Raw genomic sequence first — 16,683 nt, forward strand, 5'->3', positions numbered from 1 at the left:
TCAAGATTGGGTGTCCATGAGGTGCAGTGGACCATCAGCAGCAGCAGAATTGTACTCGAACACAATCTGTAACCTCATGGTTCGGCATGTCCCCCACTCTACCATTACCATCAAGCCAGGGTATCAGCCCTGGTTCAATGAAGAGTGCGGGAGGGCATGCCAGGAGCAGCACCAGGCATACCTAAAAATCAGGTGTCTACCTGGTGAAGCTATAACACAGCACCACTTGTGTGCCAAACAGCATAAGCAGCAAATGATAGATAGAGCTAAGCAATCCCACAACCAACGGATCAGATTTAAGTTCTCCAGTCCTGCCACATCCAGTCGTGAATGGTGGTGAACAATTAAACAACTCACTGGAGGAGGAGGCTCCACAAATATCCCCATCCTCAATGATGGCAGAGCCCAGCACATCAGTGCAAAAGACAAGGCTGAAGCATTTGCAACAATCTTCAGCCAGAAGTGCTGATCCATCTCAGCCTCCTCCAGAAGACCCCAGCATCACAGATGCCCCAGACTTCAGCTAATTCGATTCACTCCATGTGATATCAAGAAATGGCTGAAGGCACTGGATAATGCAAAGGCTATGGGACCTGACAATATTCTGACAAAATTACTGAAGACTTATGCTCCAGAGCTTGCCACATCCCTAGCCAAACTGTTCCAGTACAGCTACAACATTGGCACCTACCTGGACATGTGGAAAATTGCCCAGGTATGTCTAGTACACAAAAAGCAGGGCAAACCCCACACGGCCAATTACCACCCCATCAGTCTATTCTCAATCATCGATAAAGTAATGTAAGGGGTAATCAACAGTGCTATCAAGTGGCACTTGCTCAGCAATAACCTGCTCACTGACACCCAGTTTCGGTTCTGCCAGGGCCACTTAGCTCCTGACCTCATTACAGCCTTGGTTCAAACATGGACAAAAGAGCTGAACTCCCGAGGTGAGGTAAGGTGAGGGTGACTGCCCTTGACATCAAGGCTGCACATGACTGAGTGTGGCATCAAGGAGCCCGAGCAAAACTGGAGTCAACGGGAATCAGGGGGAAAACTCTCCGCTGGTTGGTGTTATACCAAGCACAAAAAGAGATGGTTGTAGTTGTTGGAAGTCAGTCATCTCAGCTCCAGGAGATCACTGCAGGAGTTCATCAGGGTAGTGTCCTGGGTCCAACCATCTTCAGTTGCTTCTTAAATAATCTTCCTTCCATCATAACATCAGAAGTTGGAATGATTGCTGATGATTGCACAATGTTCAGCATCATTTGTGGCTCCTCAGATATTGAAGCAGTCCCTGTCCAAAGGTAGCAAGACCTGGACAATATCTAGACTTGCGCTGACAAGTGGCAAGTAACATTTGCACCACACAAGTGCCAGGCAATGAGCATCTCCAACAAGGGAGAATCTAACCATAGCCCCTTGATTTTCAATGGCATTACCATTGCTAAATCCCCCACTAGCAACATTCTGGGGGTTATGACTGACCAGAAACTGAACTGGACAAGCCATGTAAATACTATGGCTACAAGAGCAGGTCAGAGCCTAGGAATCCTGCGATGGGTAACTCACCTCCTGACTCCCCAAAACCTGTCCACCATCTACAAGGCACAAGTCAGAAGTATGATGGAATACTCCCCACTTGCCTGGATGAGTGCAGCTTCCGCAACACTCAAGAAGCTTGACACTGTCCAGGACAAAGCAGCCCACTTGATTGGCACCACATCCACAAACATTCACTCCCTCCACCACCGACATACAGTAGCAGCAGTGCGTACCATCTACAAGATGCACTGCAGGAATTCACCTTCCAAACCCACGACCAGTACCATCTAGAAGGACAAGGACACCATCACCTGGAATTCCCCTCCAAGACACTCACCATCCTGACTTCGAAATATGTCGCCATTCCTTCAATGTATCTAGGCCAAAATCCTGGAACTTCCTTCCTAATAGCACTGTGGGTGTACCTAAACCACATGGACTGCAGCAATTCAAGAAGGCAGCTCCCTACTGCCTTCTCAAGGACAATTAGGAATGCGCAATAAATGCTGGTCCAGCCAGCGAAGCCTGCATCCCATTAGTGAATGAAAAACAATCTAGCTGACAAGCTTTTGTTTAAATTCAAACCAGGCAGGTTGACTCTGATTGGTCAAGGCATTGTCATGAGTAATGAAGCAGAGAATGGCTGCCCCCCAAGCTTTTGTTTAGCTGAAAAAGGCACAATGCGTGGACATGCTCCATCTGTCTGCACAGGACAGGGCTCTGTGTGTGAATATATGTAGCTTCTGGCAAGCATAAATCATACGCCATCCTGACTTGGAACTATATCGCCCGTTCCTTCATTGTCACCGTTTCAAAAACATGGAACTCCCTTCCTAACAGCACTGTGGGTGTACCTATACCACATGGACTGCAGCAGCTCAAGAAGGCAGCTCACCACCACCTTCTCAAGGGCAACTAGGGTTGGGCAATAAATGCAGGCCCAGCCAGCAATGTCCATGTCCCATGAGCAAATAAAAAAGTGAGCTACACTGCGAGCCTGACTGATAATCTTAAATTGGTTGTCAATGTAATTCTTAGCACAATCATGATTGTTTAGCAAGTGCTGTCTGATCGTGGAATCACATCTAATATAGGACACTATGTTTTGAGTTTTGTAAGCATGGGCTGATTGGGTCATTGTTAGACACTAAAATAAGGCCAAGGGCCCAAGCCATTTGCTCACTGTGCAAACTTGATGCTGAAATAGGCACATCAAAGCCATCCTGTGGGATAGTGGCTGCCCTGATCAGATCATTGCTTGCTGTATATGGTACAAACTCATGAATGGGTCTAAGCTGCCATTTTTGGCCCTTAAAAGTGTCCAGTCTACCTCGGATTACCTGGAAGGGTAAGGTGTCTCAAAATTTGAACAACAGGTGAAGCTAGCTGTTTCATGCTACTACTATGCAGTAGCAGCATGAGTCGTATTCTCTGCTAACAGGATGCTGTTGTCAAGCCAAAAAGATGTTCTGCCTATCACACAAATGAGTAATGTGGTATATAAATTTCAGTGCCAGTGCGATGCCAAGTATGTAGGTCGTATGCCCCAATGACTGGTGGATCATATCAAACAGCACATCCCTTCGGCTGTTCACAACAGGTAAAGTACTAACTGTACTCAACTAGCCCATGCTTGCAAAACTCAAAGCAACATTAGATGTGATTCTGCAATTGGATAGCACTTGCTAAACAATCCTAATTGTGCTAAGAATTACATGGCAACCAATTTAAGATTATTGGTCAGGTGCACAGTGTGGCTAAATTACATGTGCTAGAAGTTACATATATTCACAGGGTTCTATTCTTTGCAAACAGAAGGAGCATTTCTATGCATTCGCCTTTTTCAACTAAACATAAGCTTGGGGACAGCCATTCCCTGGTTTATTCCCCATGACAATGCCTTGGCCAATCAGAGTTAACCTGGCTGGTTTGATTTCAAATAAAAGCTTGGCAGACAGCTGTTCCCTGGTGCATTCTCCATGGAAACACCTCTACCAATTAGAGTCCACTTGCCAACCAATCAGCATTCTCTTCTCATTGTTGTTATTCCCTTTACAATTGGTATTCTTACGAATCTGCCCTAATGAGAGCAACACTAAAAGCTTCAACAGCATGTTTCTTTTTTCAGCAATAGTCAAATTCTGTACTACCAGATGACTATTTAGAAGTTTCACATTTTTTAAAGAATATTCTGCTTTTCTATTCTTACTATCAAAATGAATAACTTCACATTTTCTCACATTATACTCCATCTACCTCTCTGTTTCCCATTGACATAACCTATCTATACCTTGAGTATTGCTGAAAAAAAAACATGCTGTCAAAGTTTTTGCACTCATCAAGACAATTTGCAAGAATATCAAATATAAAGGGAACAACTTTACATTCCCTTTATGTTTGGTATTCTTGCAAATTGTCCTGATGAGTACAAGACAAAATGCTTCAACAACATGCATCTTTTTTCAGCAACACTCAAGTTCTGTACTACCAAATGACTATCTGTCTACACCTCATTGCAACCTTTCTGTTTCCTTCACACAGCTTACAGTCCCAGTCTGGCTTTGTATCATCAGCAAACTTGGAGGATACATTACTCTTGATCTCTTCATCTAAGTCATTAAGATAGATTGTAAATAAGTGAGGACCCAGCACTGATCCTTGCAGCACTAGTTACAGCCTACCAATTTGAAAATGCCCCATTTATTCCTACTTCCTGCTTCTTGTCCATTGGCCTATCCTCCATCAATGTTAATATATTACCGCAACTCTATAAGCCCTTACTTTGCATATTAAATTTTTCTGTAGCATCTTATTGAATGTCATTTGGAAATCCAAGTATATCTACCGGTTCCCCTTTTTCTTCCCCAGTAGTTAGATCCTCAAAAAACTCAAATAAATTTTTCAAACACAATTTCCCTCTCGTAAACCCATGCTAACTCTGTCTGTAATGTGATGATTTTCTAAGTACATTGTTAAGACTTCCTTAATAGTATATTCCAGCATTTTCCCGACAACTGATGTCAGGCTAATTGGCCTGTTGCTCGCTGTTTTCTCCTCTTTCTCAATTCTTGAATAATAATGTTACATTTGCTAACTTCCTATCCACTGGGAACTTTTTATAATTTAAGGAACTTTAGAAAATCATAGCCAGTGCATCCACTATTCCTGCTTCTACCTCTTTTCGAACCCGAGGATGTAGACTATCGGGTCCTGGGATATGTTGGATTTTGGTCCCTTACATTTTTCTAGCACATTTTCTCTGCTGACATTAATTAATGTCTGACACCTCAACTATATTCAAGGTTAGAGCTAATGATATCTTATTTCCTATAAACTTTAGAATTTGTAGACAAGTTGAACATCTGTTGTTACTGCGTAAGAAATCGGTATTTTCTTGGCAATCAAAGTTTCCTGGTTTATTTAATGATTTATAGTTTGTTTTTACCCTTGGGATAATTATTAATGCACATGTGTTAGATTTCAGTATTATTGTAGTCTACTTTTATTCTGATGCTTTGAAAAAGGATTACATAGGTTTCCTACAAAGTTCACTATTTAAAAAGCGAGGTAGAGAGAAAAGAAGGAATTATAGACCAGCCAGCCTGACGTCGGTAGTGGGGAAAATTCTAGAGTCCATGATAAAAGATTTCATAGCTGAGCACTTGGAAAATAGTGGCAGAATCGGACAGAGTCAGCATGGATTTACGAAAGGGAAATCATACTTGACAAATCTACTGGAATCTTTCGAGAATGTAACTAGTAGAGTTGATGAGGGGGAGCCAGTGGGTGTGGTTTATTTGGACTTTCAGAAGGCTTTTGACAAAGTCCCACATAAGAGATTAGCATGTAAAATTAAAGCACATGGGGTTGGGGGTAGTGTACTGAGATGGATAGAAAACTGGTTGGCAGACAAGAAACAAAGAGTAGGAATAAACGGGTCTTTTTCCGAATGGCAGGCAGTGACTAGTGGGGGATCAGTGCTGGGACCCCAGATATTCTCAATATATATTAATGATTTAGATGAGGGAACTAAATGTAATATCTCCAAATTTGCAGATGACACAAACCTGGTTGGGAGGGTGAACTGTGTGGAGGATGCAGAGATGCTTCAGTGTGATTTGGACAAGCTGACTGAGTGGGCAAATACATGGCAGATGCAGTATAATGTGGGTAAATGTGAAGTTATCCATTTTGGTAGCAAAAACAGGAAGGCAGATTATTATTTGAATGGCAATGAACTGAGAGAGGGGAATGTGCAACGAGACTTGGGTGTCCTCGTACACCAGTCGCTGAAGGTAAGCATGCAGGTGCAGCAGGCGGTAAAGAAGGCAAATGGTATGTTGACCTTCATAGTGAGAGGATTCGAGTACAGGAGCAGGGATGTCTTGCGGCAATTATATAGGGCCTTGGTGAGACCACACCTGGAATATTGTGTGCAGTTTTGGTCTCCTTATCTGAGGAAGGATGTACTTGCTATAGAGGGAGTGCAGCGAAGGTTTACCAGACTGATTCCTGGGATAGTGGGACAGACATATGAGGAGAGATTGAGTCGGTTAGGATTATATTCGCTGGATTTCAGAAGAATAAGGGGGAATCTCATAGAAACCTATAAAATTCTAACAGGACTAGACAGGGTAGATGCAGGAAGGATGTTCCCGATGGTGGGGGAGTCCAGAACCAGGGGTCACAGTCTGAGGATACAGGGTAGACCATTTAGGACTGAGATGAGGAGAAATTTCTTCACCCGGAGAGTGGTGAGCCTGTGGAATTCACTACCACAGAAAGTAGTTGAGGCCAAAACATTGTATGTTTTCAAGAAGGAGTTAGATATATTTCTTGGGGTGAAAGGGATCAAAGGATATGAGGAGAAAGCGGGAGCAGGCTATTGAGTTGGATGATCAGCCATGATCATAATGAATGGCGGAGCAGGCTCGAGGGGCCGGATAGCCTACTCCTGCTCCTATTTTCTATGTTTCTATGTTTCAGTGCATTTATCCAGCCAGTAGGTGAGTTATGCAGAGCCTGGCTGAAGAAAGGGGGGAGTACATTTGAGTGAGAAACCTAAGGCAGGCCTAGAAGGGGCCAGTAGGTGAATGAGAACTTTAAAGGAGAAGTGAGAAAGGTGGAATAAGGTGAAATGTTTGAAGGAGAAGGAACCAGAAGAGTAGAGGGAGAGACTGGTGTGTGATTTGGTGATAAGGACCACACTGCCATCGTGGCAATTTGGTCGTGTGAATGGTGGAAAATATAGCCAAGCAGAAAGGCTTCAATAAGGGGCAAGATATCATGCTTATCAGCCAATTTTCATTCAAAACCAGAAAGTCAGGATGACAAGGGCATTGTTCATCAATGTAGAGACATTCTGGAGGGAAATAGGTTGGAGATTATACTTATTAATCAGCTGACAAGGTAGCAAAGGTGGTTAAGGTGTGGGGTACAGAAAGGAGGCTGGTGAGGTTTGTCTGAACAGCCAATTGCTTTCCTTCATTTTCAAAGAACTTTGTCACGTTTGCTTGCTTCAAAATGAAAATCATCCTGGTTGATGTAGGCAGGTGGGTGGGAGCTGGAGCTTAATTTCACTTATCTTCTTAATGGGAGGTGCACAACACAGTAGCTGAATTCTTGTGATGTCCCTTGGAGGTGGCTGGAGAAGCCTGTAGCATAAATTCTGAGTGCTCCTTTTGCACTCATTTACGGACCCTGCACCTCATTGGTGAGAAATTGGAACAGTGCCTTTCTACCATGAGTGCCACAATGTCTCAGACATTGTCCAGCTCCATGGAAAGTGTGAACACGTGCTTGGAGAATCAGATGTAACCGAGTACATGCTAGTCTTCACTAATGACCTGCATATTCAGCCTGCCATCTTAAACATGATCAAGGGAATCTTTGTCTTGGCTGTTCAGTATCTCACTGAAGTGCAGCAAAGTGCACTCCTGCTCTTGGCTAGCAGGGAAGTGTGGGTGGGCCGTGAGAGGCAAAATGGAGACAGGGCACACTGAAGTGGAGACTCTGCTCAAGGTGCTTCCTCCTTTCCCTTTACCCCCCTCAATCAAAGTTCCGCATGCTGCCTCCTGTCCCATTGACTGAGTCTGCCCCTGCACAGGTGTAGATGGGGTAGTCTTTCGGTGGCGGGGGGTTAGGGGGGGGTGGGGGGTGGCGGCGGTCTTCACAGGTTCCAAAATCCAGAGGACATCCCCCACAGGCATCTCAGCTGTCAGAGAAGGGGAAGAAACAGCCAATCTCCAGCTCTGCTAAAACCACAGGGGTTGCACCACACAAAATAGACAAAGGAAGAGAAAGAGCTTGTAGTTTCTTAAGGGGAATCACTTGGGTGCTTACAAGTCAGTGCTGTGGTTTCCATTGTTGCCTCTCACATGTTAAGTGGCTATTTATCTTTTGAGGAAAATGGAATGATCAAAGTAGAAGATGGGTATCAATGGGATGGATGGAAGGATTATAGATTCCAGGAATGCTTTATGTTGTGGTGGGGAGCTTAACATCAATGCACCATATAGCTTCACACGCTCAGATTAGCTGAATTGTGCCTGTGTGAGTCTGTCACAGGCATCTCTGGCTGCTAGGTGAGCAACTACAGGGCTACTTGCCAAATCAGGCTCCTCCTCCTCCTGCTGTTCTTCCTTTCTCCTTCTCTGAAGATGCAGAGCGGACCACGTCTCCCTCCTCCTGTAGCTCCAGACCTCTCTGTAGAATTATGTTGTCCAAGGCACCGCAGACCACTATCCTCCTGGAAAACCTTGCTGATGCATACTGAAGGGTGACCCCAGATCTCTCCAGGCACCTGAATTGCATCTTCAGCAACTCAATGGCTTGCTTTGTGACTACTCTTGTACTCATGTGCCTCCAGTTGTACTTTCCCGTTCATCAATTGTAGTTTCTCAGGTATCAGCAGCAACACCCATAAAGGGTAGTCTTCGTTTCCAAGGAGCCATACACTGATGTCGTTTAAAGGTGTGAAGGTCTGTGGGAGATGTGACTGTCGCAGAATTAAGGCATGCCCGAAAATGCATGGAAACATTCTGCTGGTTACATACCAGCTGAATATTGATGGAGTGAAACAGAAACATAGAAGCATAGAAAATAGGTGCAGGAGTAGGTCATTCGGCCCTTCAAGCCTGCCCTGCCATTCAATATGATCATGGCTGATCCTCTATCTCAATACCGTACTCCCGTTCTCTTCCCACGCTCCTTGGCGCCCCTAGAGTTCAGAAATCTATCTATTTCCTTTTTGGCCTCCACAGCCTTCTGCGGTAGAGAATTTCACTGGTTCACCACCCTCTGAGGGAAGAAGTTTCTCACTCTTAAATGGTCTACCGTATCCTGAGACTGTGACACCTTGTTCTAGACTCCCCAGCCAGAGGAAACATTATCCCTGCATCCAGTCTGTCCATCCCTGTCAGAATTTTATACTTTTCAATGAGATCCCCACCCCCCATTCTTCTAAGCTCCAGTGAATACAGGCCTAGTCAGCCCAATCTCTCCTTGTACGACAATCCAGCCAATCCCAGGAATCAGTCTGGTGAGCCTTTGCTGCACTCCCTCTATGGCATGTATATCTTTTCTTAGGTAAGGAGAACAAAACTGTGCACAATACTCCAGGTGTGGTCTCACCAAGGACATGTACAGCTGCAGTAAGAAATCCTTGCTCCTGCACTCCAGTCCTCTCACAATGAAGGCCAACATGTCATTTACCTTCTTAACTGCTTGCTGCACCTCAATGCTTGCTTTCAGTGAGTCGTGTACGAGAACACCCAGGTCCCTTTGTACATCAACATTTCCCAATCTATCACCATTTAAATAATACTCTGCCATTCTGTTTTTCTTACTGAAGTGGATAACTTCACACGTATCCACATTATACTGCATTTGCCATGTATCTGCCCACTCACTCAACCTGTCGAAATCACCTTGAAGCCTCTTAACACCGTCCTCATTGCTCACATTCCCACCAAGTTTTGTGTCAACCAAATCATTAATAAATATTGTGAACATCTGGGGCCCAAGAACTGATCCCTGCAGCACCCCACTAATCACTGCCTGCCGAAAAAGTCCCATTTATTCCTTCTCTCTGTTTCCTGTCTGCTAACCAATTCTCAATCCATGCCAATATATTACCCCCAATCCCATGTGCTTTAATTTTACACACTAACCTCTTATATGCGACTTTATCAAAAGATTTCTGAAAATCCAAATACACCACATCCACTAGTTCTCCCATATCTATCCTGATAGTTACATCCTCAAAAAACTCCAGTAGGTTTGTCAAACATGATTTCCCTTTCATGAATCCATGTTGATTTTGTCTAATCCCATTGATATTTTCTAAGTGTCCTGTTATCACATCCTTTATAATAGACTGTAGCATTTTCCCTACTACTGATATTAAGCTAACCAGCCTGTAATTACCTGTTTCCTCCCTCCCTCCCTTTTTAAATAGTGGGGTTGCATTTGCTACCCTCCAATCCACTGCAACTGTTCCAGAATCTACGGAATTTTGGAAGATGACAACCAACACATCCATTATTTCCCTGGCCACCTCCTTTCGTACCCTGCAATTCCTTCCACTTGATGGATACTGCTGGTTGACCCTAAGTCACCTTGACTGCCTCATGTGTGCAACCTATGGCTCCCTGAATCCAACTACTACAGCAAATCCAAGAGCTCTCTGTATCTGACTGGCTTCATCAGTAGCAAAGTGGATGTAATTGGTGGCCCTGACAAACAGCATTCGCCACCTGTCAGATGTTGTGTGGGCAATAGACTGTGAAATCCTGCAGATGCCAAAAGCAGATGCCTGGACAGCACCAGTGGTGAAGAAATTCAGGGCCATGATAACCCTGACCACACTGGCAGTGTGTCCACCTGGTACACTGGGGAAGAGGTCTTGCTCCAGAGACCGCAGATGTCAGCAATAACCTGCCGAGAAAACCTGAGCCTCCTGAGACCCTGTTGCTTTATCATACCTGGAAAGCCAATCCTTTGCCCATATAGCCTGTGGTGGGGTACTGCCTCCTGGGAACTGGAGCTGTGTGTTCATCCCCTCTCGCCTGTGGAGTGCCAAGTAGCTGTGGAGAAGGCTGCTGCTGCAGCCCCACTTGTTTGTCATCAAAGGTTCAAGGTAGAGCTCCATAAGCTGCTCCCAAGCTGTTGAGAAAACTGACAGCTGGGAAACACAGATAAAAGGAAATAAACTTCAAGGTAGCAGAAATGACCTAAAAAGTATTAAAAATCACCACCAAAGCTGTGACAAGCAACTCGCAGAACAAGACCTGTGAGCAAAAGCCTCTCACTTAGGAAAGAAAATCAGCTGTCGTAGTTCAGTATTTAAGGGCAGGGTTTTTAGCGTGGTGGGCGGGTACGCGCCTGACCCGACCGAGCGTGAAATAATGCACGATGACATCGGCCAAGTGTGCTAACAGTCGCATGACTGCTCGATCGGCGGGCGCACGCAGGAGCTGGCAGCGCACCCACCGACAATTAAAAGGCCCATCAAGGCCATTAAGTTATCAATTGTGCTGAATTTTTCACTGCCTGTTGAACCTAATGGTTGGCGGGCAGGCGAAAAGGCCAAGCGGCTTTTACAATTTTTTGGAAACCTCATCCACTGGTGGGATGAGGTTTCCAAAATCAAATACAAATAAAATAAAAACTTTAATTTTTAATTAAAAACATGTCCCTGGTCATGTGACAGAGTCACATGAGGGGACATGTTTCATTAATTTTTTTGTGCTGTTTAATAATTTTTTCAATATATTCTTCATCTCCCTGATTGAGATCGTTCAGCACTCTTTTGTGCGCATGCTCGAAATGCACACTAGGACTGCTCGCCCTCCTACCCCCACCCACACAGGCAGCGGTCAGCACTGCTGCTCGCGTATCATGCTGGGTGGAGCTTAATTGGCCCCACCCACATAAAATCACGGAGCGCTGCCGATTGTGGGTGGCAGTCAACTTCCTGACCCCCTCCCCCGCCCGCCCCGCCGATCCTGCACACCAAGGGCAAAATTCTGCCCTAAGTCTTTCCAGCCACTTCAATTTCAATCCCTTGCCTTGTTGACCCTGACATGTTTCAGACAGCTTGCTTAACCAATGCATTGGCTGTTAAATCTTCTTTAGATTTCCACTTCAGATATTATAATCACTCTCCTGCCTATTGTAGGGTGGTTTTCTACACACCTCCAAACATGCACAGGATAAATGCGGAATTCAGCAGGGTTATGTTGGGTTTCCGACATGCCAGCATTTTTTTGTTGCACAAACTGAAACCCATTCTCCTTGCAGGTTAAAATACCCCTTGCAGAGTCTAAAACAGGAAGAGTAAATTAGAATATTTAATTCAGTGTAAAATCATGCGCAGAAAGCAAAGTGATGAAAGGAAACAAAATGTGATTAAGAGGGAGATTAAAAAGAAAAATGTTTAAAAAGTTATATTTCTAATTATTAGTTCATAGGATGTAGGCTTCACTGGCAAAGCCAGACTTTACTGCCCATCCCTAATTACCCTCGAGGTGGTGGTGGTGAGCTGTCTTCTTAAACCACTGATGTCCGTGTGTTGTAGGTACATTCACAGTGCTGTTAGAGAGGGAGTTCCAGGATTTTGACCCTGTGAGAGTGAAGGAAAAGCAATTATAGTTTCAAGTCAGGATGGCTTGGAGAGGAACTCGCAGGTGGTGGTGTTCCCATGCGTCTCTACCCTTGTGCTTCTAAGTGGTAGAGGTCACAGGTTTGGGAGTTGCTGTGGAAGAAGCTTTGGTGAGTTGCTGCAGTGCATCTTGTAGATGGTACACACTGCTGTCACTGTGTCCTGGTGATGGTTAAGGTGTGGATGGGATGCCAATGAAGCAGGCTGCTTTGTCCTAGATGGTATTAAACTTTTTGAATGTTGATAGAGTTACACTCATCCAGCTAAATGAAGAATATTCCATCACAATCTTGAATTGTGCCTTACAAATGGTGGTCAGGCTTTGGCAGTCAGGAGGTGAGTTACTCTTCACAGAATTCCAAGCCTCTCACTTACTCTTGTAGCCACAGTGTTTATATGGCTGGTCAAGTTAGGCTTTTGGCCAATGGTAACCCCCAAGATATTGATAGTGGGTATTCAGCTATAGTAATGCTATTAAATGTCATGGGGAGATGGTCAGGTACTCTCTTGTTGGACATGGTCATTGCCTGGCATTTGTGTAGCACAAATGTTACTTGCCACTTATCAATCCAAGCCTGAATGTTGTCAAGGTCTTGCTGCATGTGGTACAGATTATCCTTCAGTACAGGAATTGCGAAAGGAACTAAACCAGCATCAGCAATCATTTATGACTTTATGATGGAGAGATGGTCATTGATAAAGCAAATAAAGATTTTTGGGCCTAGGACGCTACCCTGAGGAACTCCTGCAGTGATGTCCTGAAATATTTTTCAATTTTTAAAAATCTCCAACAATAATTAAAACCTGAGGGAATGAAACGCCACACTCACAAAAGTTAATTTTCAGTGCCGTAGAGGTTGTTTGACAGTAATTAAGGTTAACACACCATTAAAAGAATGTACAAATCTTTTTTTTCTGACGCTTAGTTTGGATCTAATGGGTAAATACTGCAACTTCATGCCCTTATATGTGTTTTAATGCTGTGTCTATGAATGCTGTACGAGACTGGAGGAGCTTGTGGAAGAGCAAGGCAAATTGGAAAGCAATTTCAGGTTTCTGCATTTAGCTGTGCATGTGCATACTCTGGAAGTTGCTGTCCAATTTACTTGGTTTTAATAGTGAGTGATGATAGCATTTTATCACAAGATTTTAGCCAACATCTTACAGTCCTGAGTCTGTAAGTCTTCAAAACTGAAATGTCACTGACTAATTTCTGTTTCCCACAAGTACTGCTTCACCTGCCATTTTTTCTTCGTTTGTTTTCTGATTTCCAGCAAGTACAGTATTTTGTTTTTTTTTGTTTTTATTGTCAATAGTTCATTAGCGTCCCAAAAATCCATTCATACATCTACTTACTCATAGCAATTAATGTGCAAAGGAAAGAAAAGGTCAAAATTCCTCAAAAGTTAAATTTAAAAACTTGATCTAATTTCTGTCCTTTATAGGAAATTATGATAAGCAACCATCAGTAATTGTAAAGATCACAAGAATGACTGATCCAATACTTTACTGCTACGATTGCATTCCAAGATACAAAGGGCCTCATTTAAACACACAAATGCATAGATTAGGGAGATGATCTTGTCTATGTGCTAGCTGCAGTGATACCATAAACCAGTTTATAAAGAGCATGTTTATGATGTTGTTACACCTGGCCCAAAAAGGAAATCTTCCCTCAACTAATTGAACCATTAATAATTTTTTTTAATGTTACACATCCAACAGGAAGACGGGTTTTTTTGTGAACTTTTATCGCCTCCCTATATAAACATTTTCTCAATCTTTGGCTTAAATTTCTGTTATAAAGTTGCTTATCTGAAATTAGGTCTCCATGTTTACATGGAATGCTGCTGCCAAAAAATCCTGAGGACTTGGCTATGAAACCACAATAATAAATCATTTGAAAATGCTAATAAGTATAGCCTTGGTCCAGAAAGCTAAACATAGCAAATAGCTATGGAAATCATAATGATGTACAGATACTTAAATGCTAGACGGATGAATGCCAAATTGCACTAATGTTGTGGGATATTTCAATTTTAGATGAAATAGTTCAATTTTAGATCTTGGACTTCAGTTAACAAATTTAACAGTGTTCTAACCGTTAAAAAAATGGGATCGTTTTGTTATTAATGACAAAATTAATGAAAATGTCAAGACTAAATGTGACTTCAGAAAATTAAACATTTTGATTGAGTAGATTCTAGCTTTCAGAGTAATCTTTGGATACTGTAACCACTGTGGTTGCTATGAAGTCCAGAACTGACTTTTATTTCTTTTCATTTTTAAATGAGTAGTATTTTTTAAATGCTATTCAGAGATGAGAGCTTTCACATGCTCTGTGACCTAAAGAATTATCCCATTAATAGTCTGCAATGTTTATCTCAGGGCAGAACATCTCTAAATTAAAAGCTAAAGAACTGTGAGCCATCATATAGATTTAATTCCATGTGTCCAGTAATATATATAAAGATTATAAACAGTCACAATGAAAGTTTGGAGTCTAAGAAGTGAAATCTGGAGAGAGCTATGCCAAGTTGCTGAATCAATTCTGCCCATTTACATTATCGCCTAAAGTCAAATTTGTTCCCTAATAATTTGCATTTGTCAAAAAAAGATTAAAGGTCTCTTTTGCCAAATTGAAAAATATAATTGGAACTTTACAGCTGTGCTCCTAATGGTCAGAAGCAGAGATTATAGGATAATATATTATAGGATAATATAGTCAACATATTTTTGACCCTAAAGATAACAAATGAGAGAGATGGGGCCGAACAGAAACCTTCGGCAGTGCAGCCATGTCATGCAACAAGCCAAGATAGTCAAGGAAATAGAAAGCTGTTGAAAGGTGGTGGGATTGTGTGTTTGATGGGCTGGATTTTTACTTACCTGACCTGCCGGGATTAGGGCCAGAAGGAGGGCGTCTGAAAGCTGGAGAAAGACGGGGAGTTGGGGTGAGAGGGGTGTAAGGAGTCAGTCTCTGGGTGGCGGGTGATCCCAGAGCGGGGAAGGAGGATGCGAGGGGGTTGATTACAGCGTGGAAATCCTATTGAGGGGAGAGTTCTCGATGCAGGTGGAATAGGCAGCGAGGTGATCCAAGGGTCCTGGCTGGGGGGAATCAGAGGGCGGAGGAGAGAGGGAGGCAGAAAGGGGTAGGAATCGAACATCTGGGGAAGTAGTTGGTGGGAAGCCATGGAGGAATTAGAGGCCTGCAGAGAGAATCAGAGGCCTTGAGATGCGGTTATTGGACACCTTGGTGAGGTCGGTGGCCTCGCTGAGGGGGCTTGGGAGCCAGTGAGTGTGGTTGCAGGCCTTCAGATGGAGGACTGGGGTCTCAGGTGGGAATCAGAGGCCAGGGAGGAAGGGATCGGAGGCCTCAGGGGAAAGGATATGGCAGAGTGTATAGTCGCATGGGATCCTCAGGTAGGCATAATGAATCCAGGAATTAGGTATAAAGGCATTTACTTCTCAGATCTACCAGATCCATGCCTGGATGTAGCTGTCAGGTTTCCTGGGCTTGGCAAACCAGCCAACCACAGCGGGAGTTGAAAAGCTGATTGACAATGATGTGCACCGCCTCATTATCACATTTATAGGACCAACCCCTTCCTTGGAGTGGGTTGGTCACCTTCTTACCTCCCTGCTTCAGTTAAAGCCAGGAGTGGAAGGGTTGGCGCAGTTTGCACCTGGAATCCGATTTTTAAGACATTTACCCTCCTCGCCACCGACCCAAATCTGATCTGCTATACTCAACTAAAGGTGAAATTCTTTAGAGCTTTTCCCGCTTGGTCGCTATAATTTTAGCACAAACTACATTTATGGGCAGAGATTTCTGCTTGTTGGGGGTGGGCCCGATCCAATGGCTGATCCCTGCCGGAGAAGCGGGCCGCGCCGCCATTTTACGTGGGTGGGCCAATTAAGGCCCGCCCAGCGTGAGGTCCGGCAGGAAGCGCTATGAGCTTTCTGTGCGGCGGGGGGGATTCCCCAAAAGTGAGAGTGCACTTTTTCACACATGCGCACGAAAGAGTGCACATCTCCCTGAGGCTAAGTGCTGCCTCAGGGAAATCGCTTCCACATTGAAAAAGATTAAAAATAGAAAAAAAAATTCCCTAACACGTCCCCCTCATGTGACAATGTCACATGAGATAGGACATATTCATAATTTACACTATAACTTTATTAAACTTTTTAAAACCCTGCATGAAACCTCATCCCACCGGTGGATGAGGTTTCATATTTTTTTCTATTTGCCGCCGGGGCTCCTGGCCTGCCCGCCAACCTTAAGATTAGACGGGCAGGTCCTTTAATTGTTTTAATGATCCTGTCAATGGCCTCAATTGGCCATTGACAGGTCGGCGGGCCCGCAGCTGATTTTGCTGCGCTCCCGCCTTCCTGAAAATTTAAATGGGGCAGGATGACGTCGGGGGTTCCGCCCAATGTCATCCCGCGTCATTTTACGCATCGACGAGCGGGCC

The sequence above is a fragment of the Cetorhinus maximus genome, chromosome 1 (genome assembly GCF_964194155.1).
Source record: "Cetorhinus maximus chromosome 1, sCetMax3.hap1.1, whole genome shotgun sequence".
In the NCBI taxonomy this organism is placed as follows: Eukaryota; Metazoa; Chordata; class Chondrichthyes; order Lamniformes; family Cetorhinidae; genus Cetorhinus; species Cetorhinus maximus.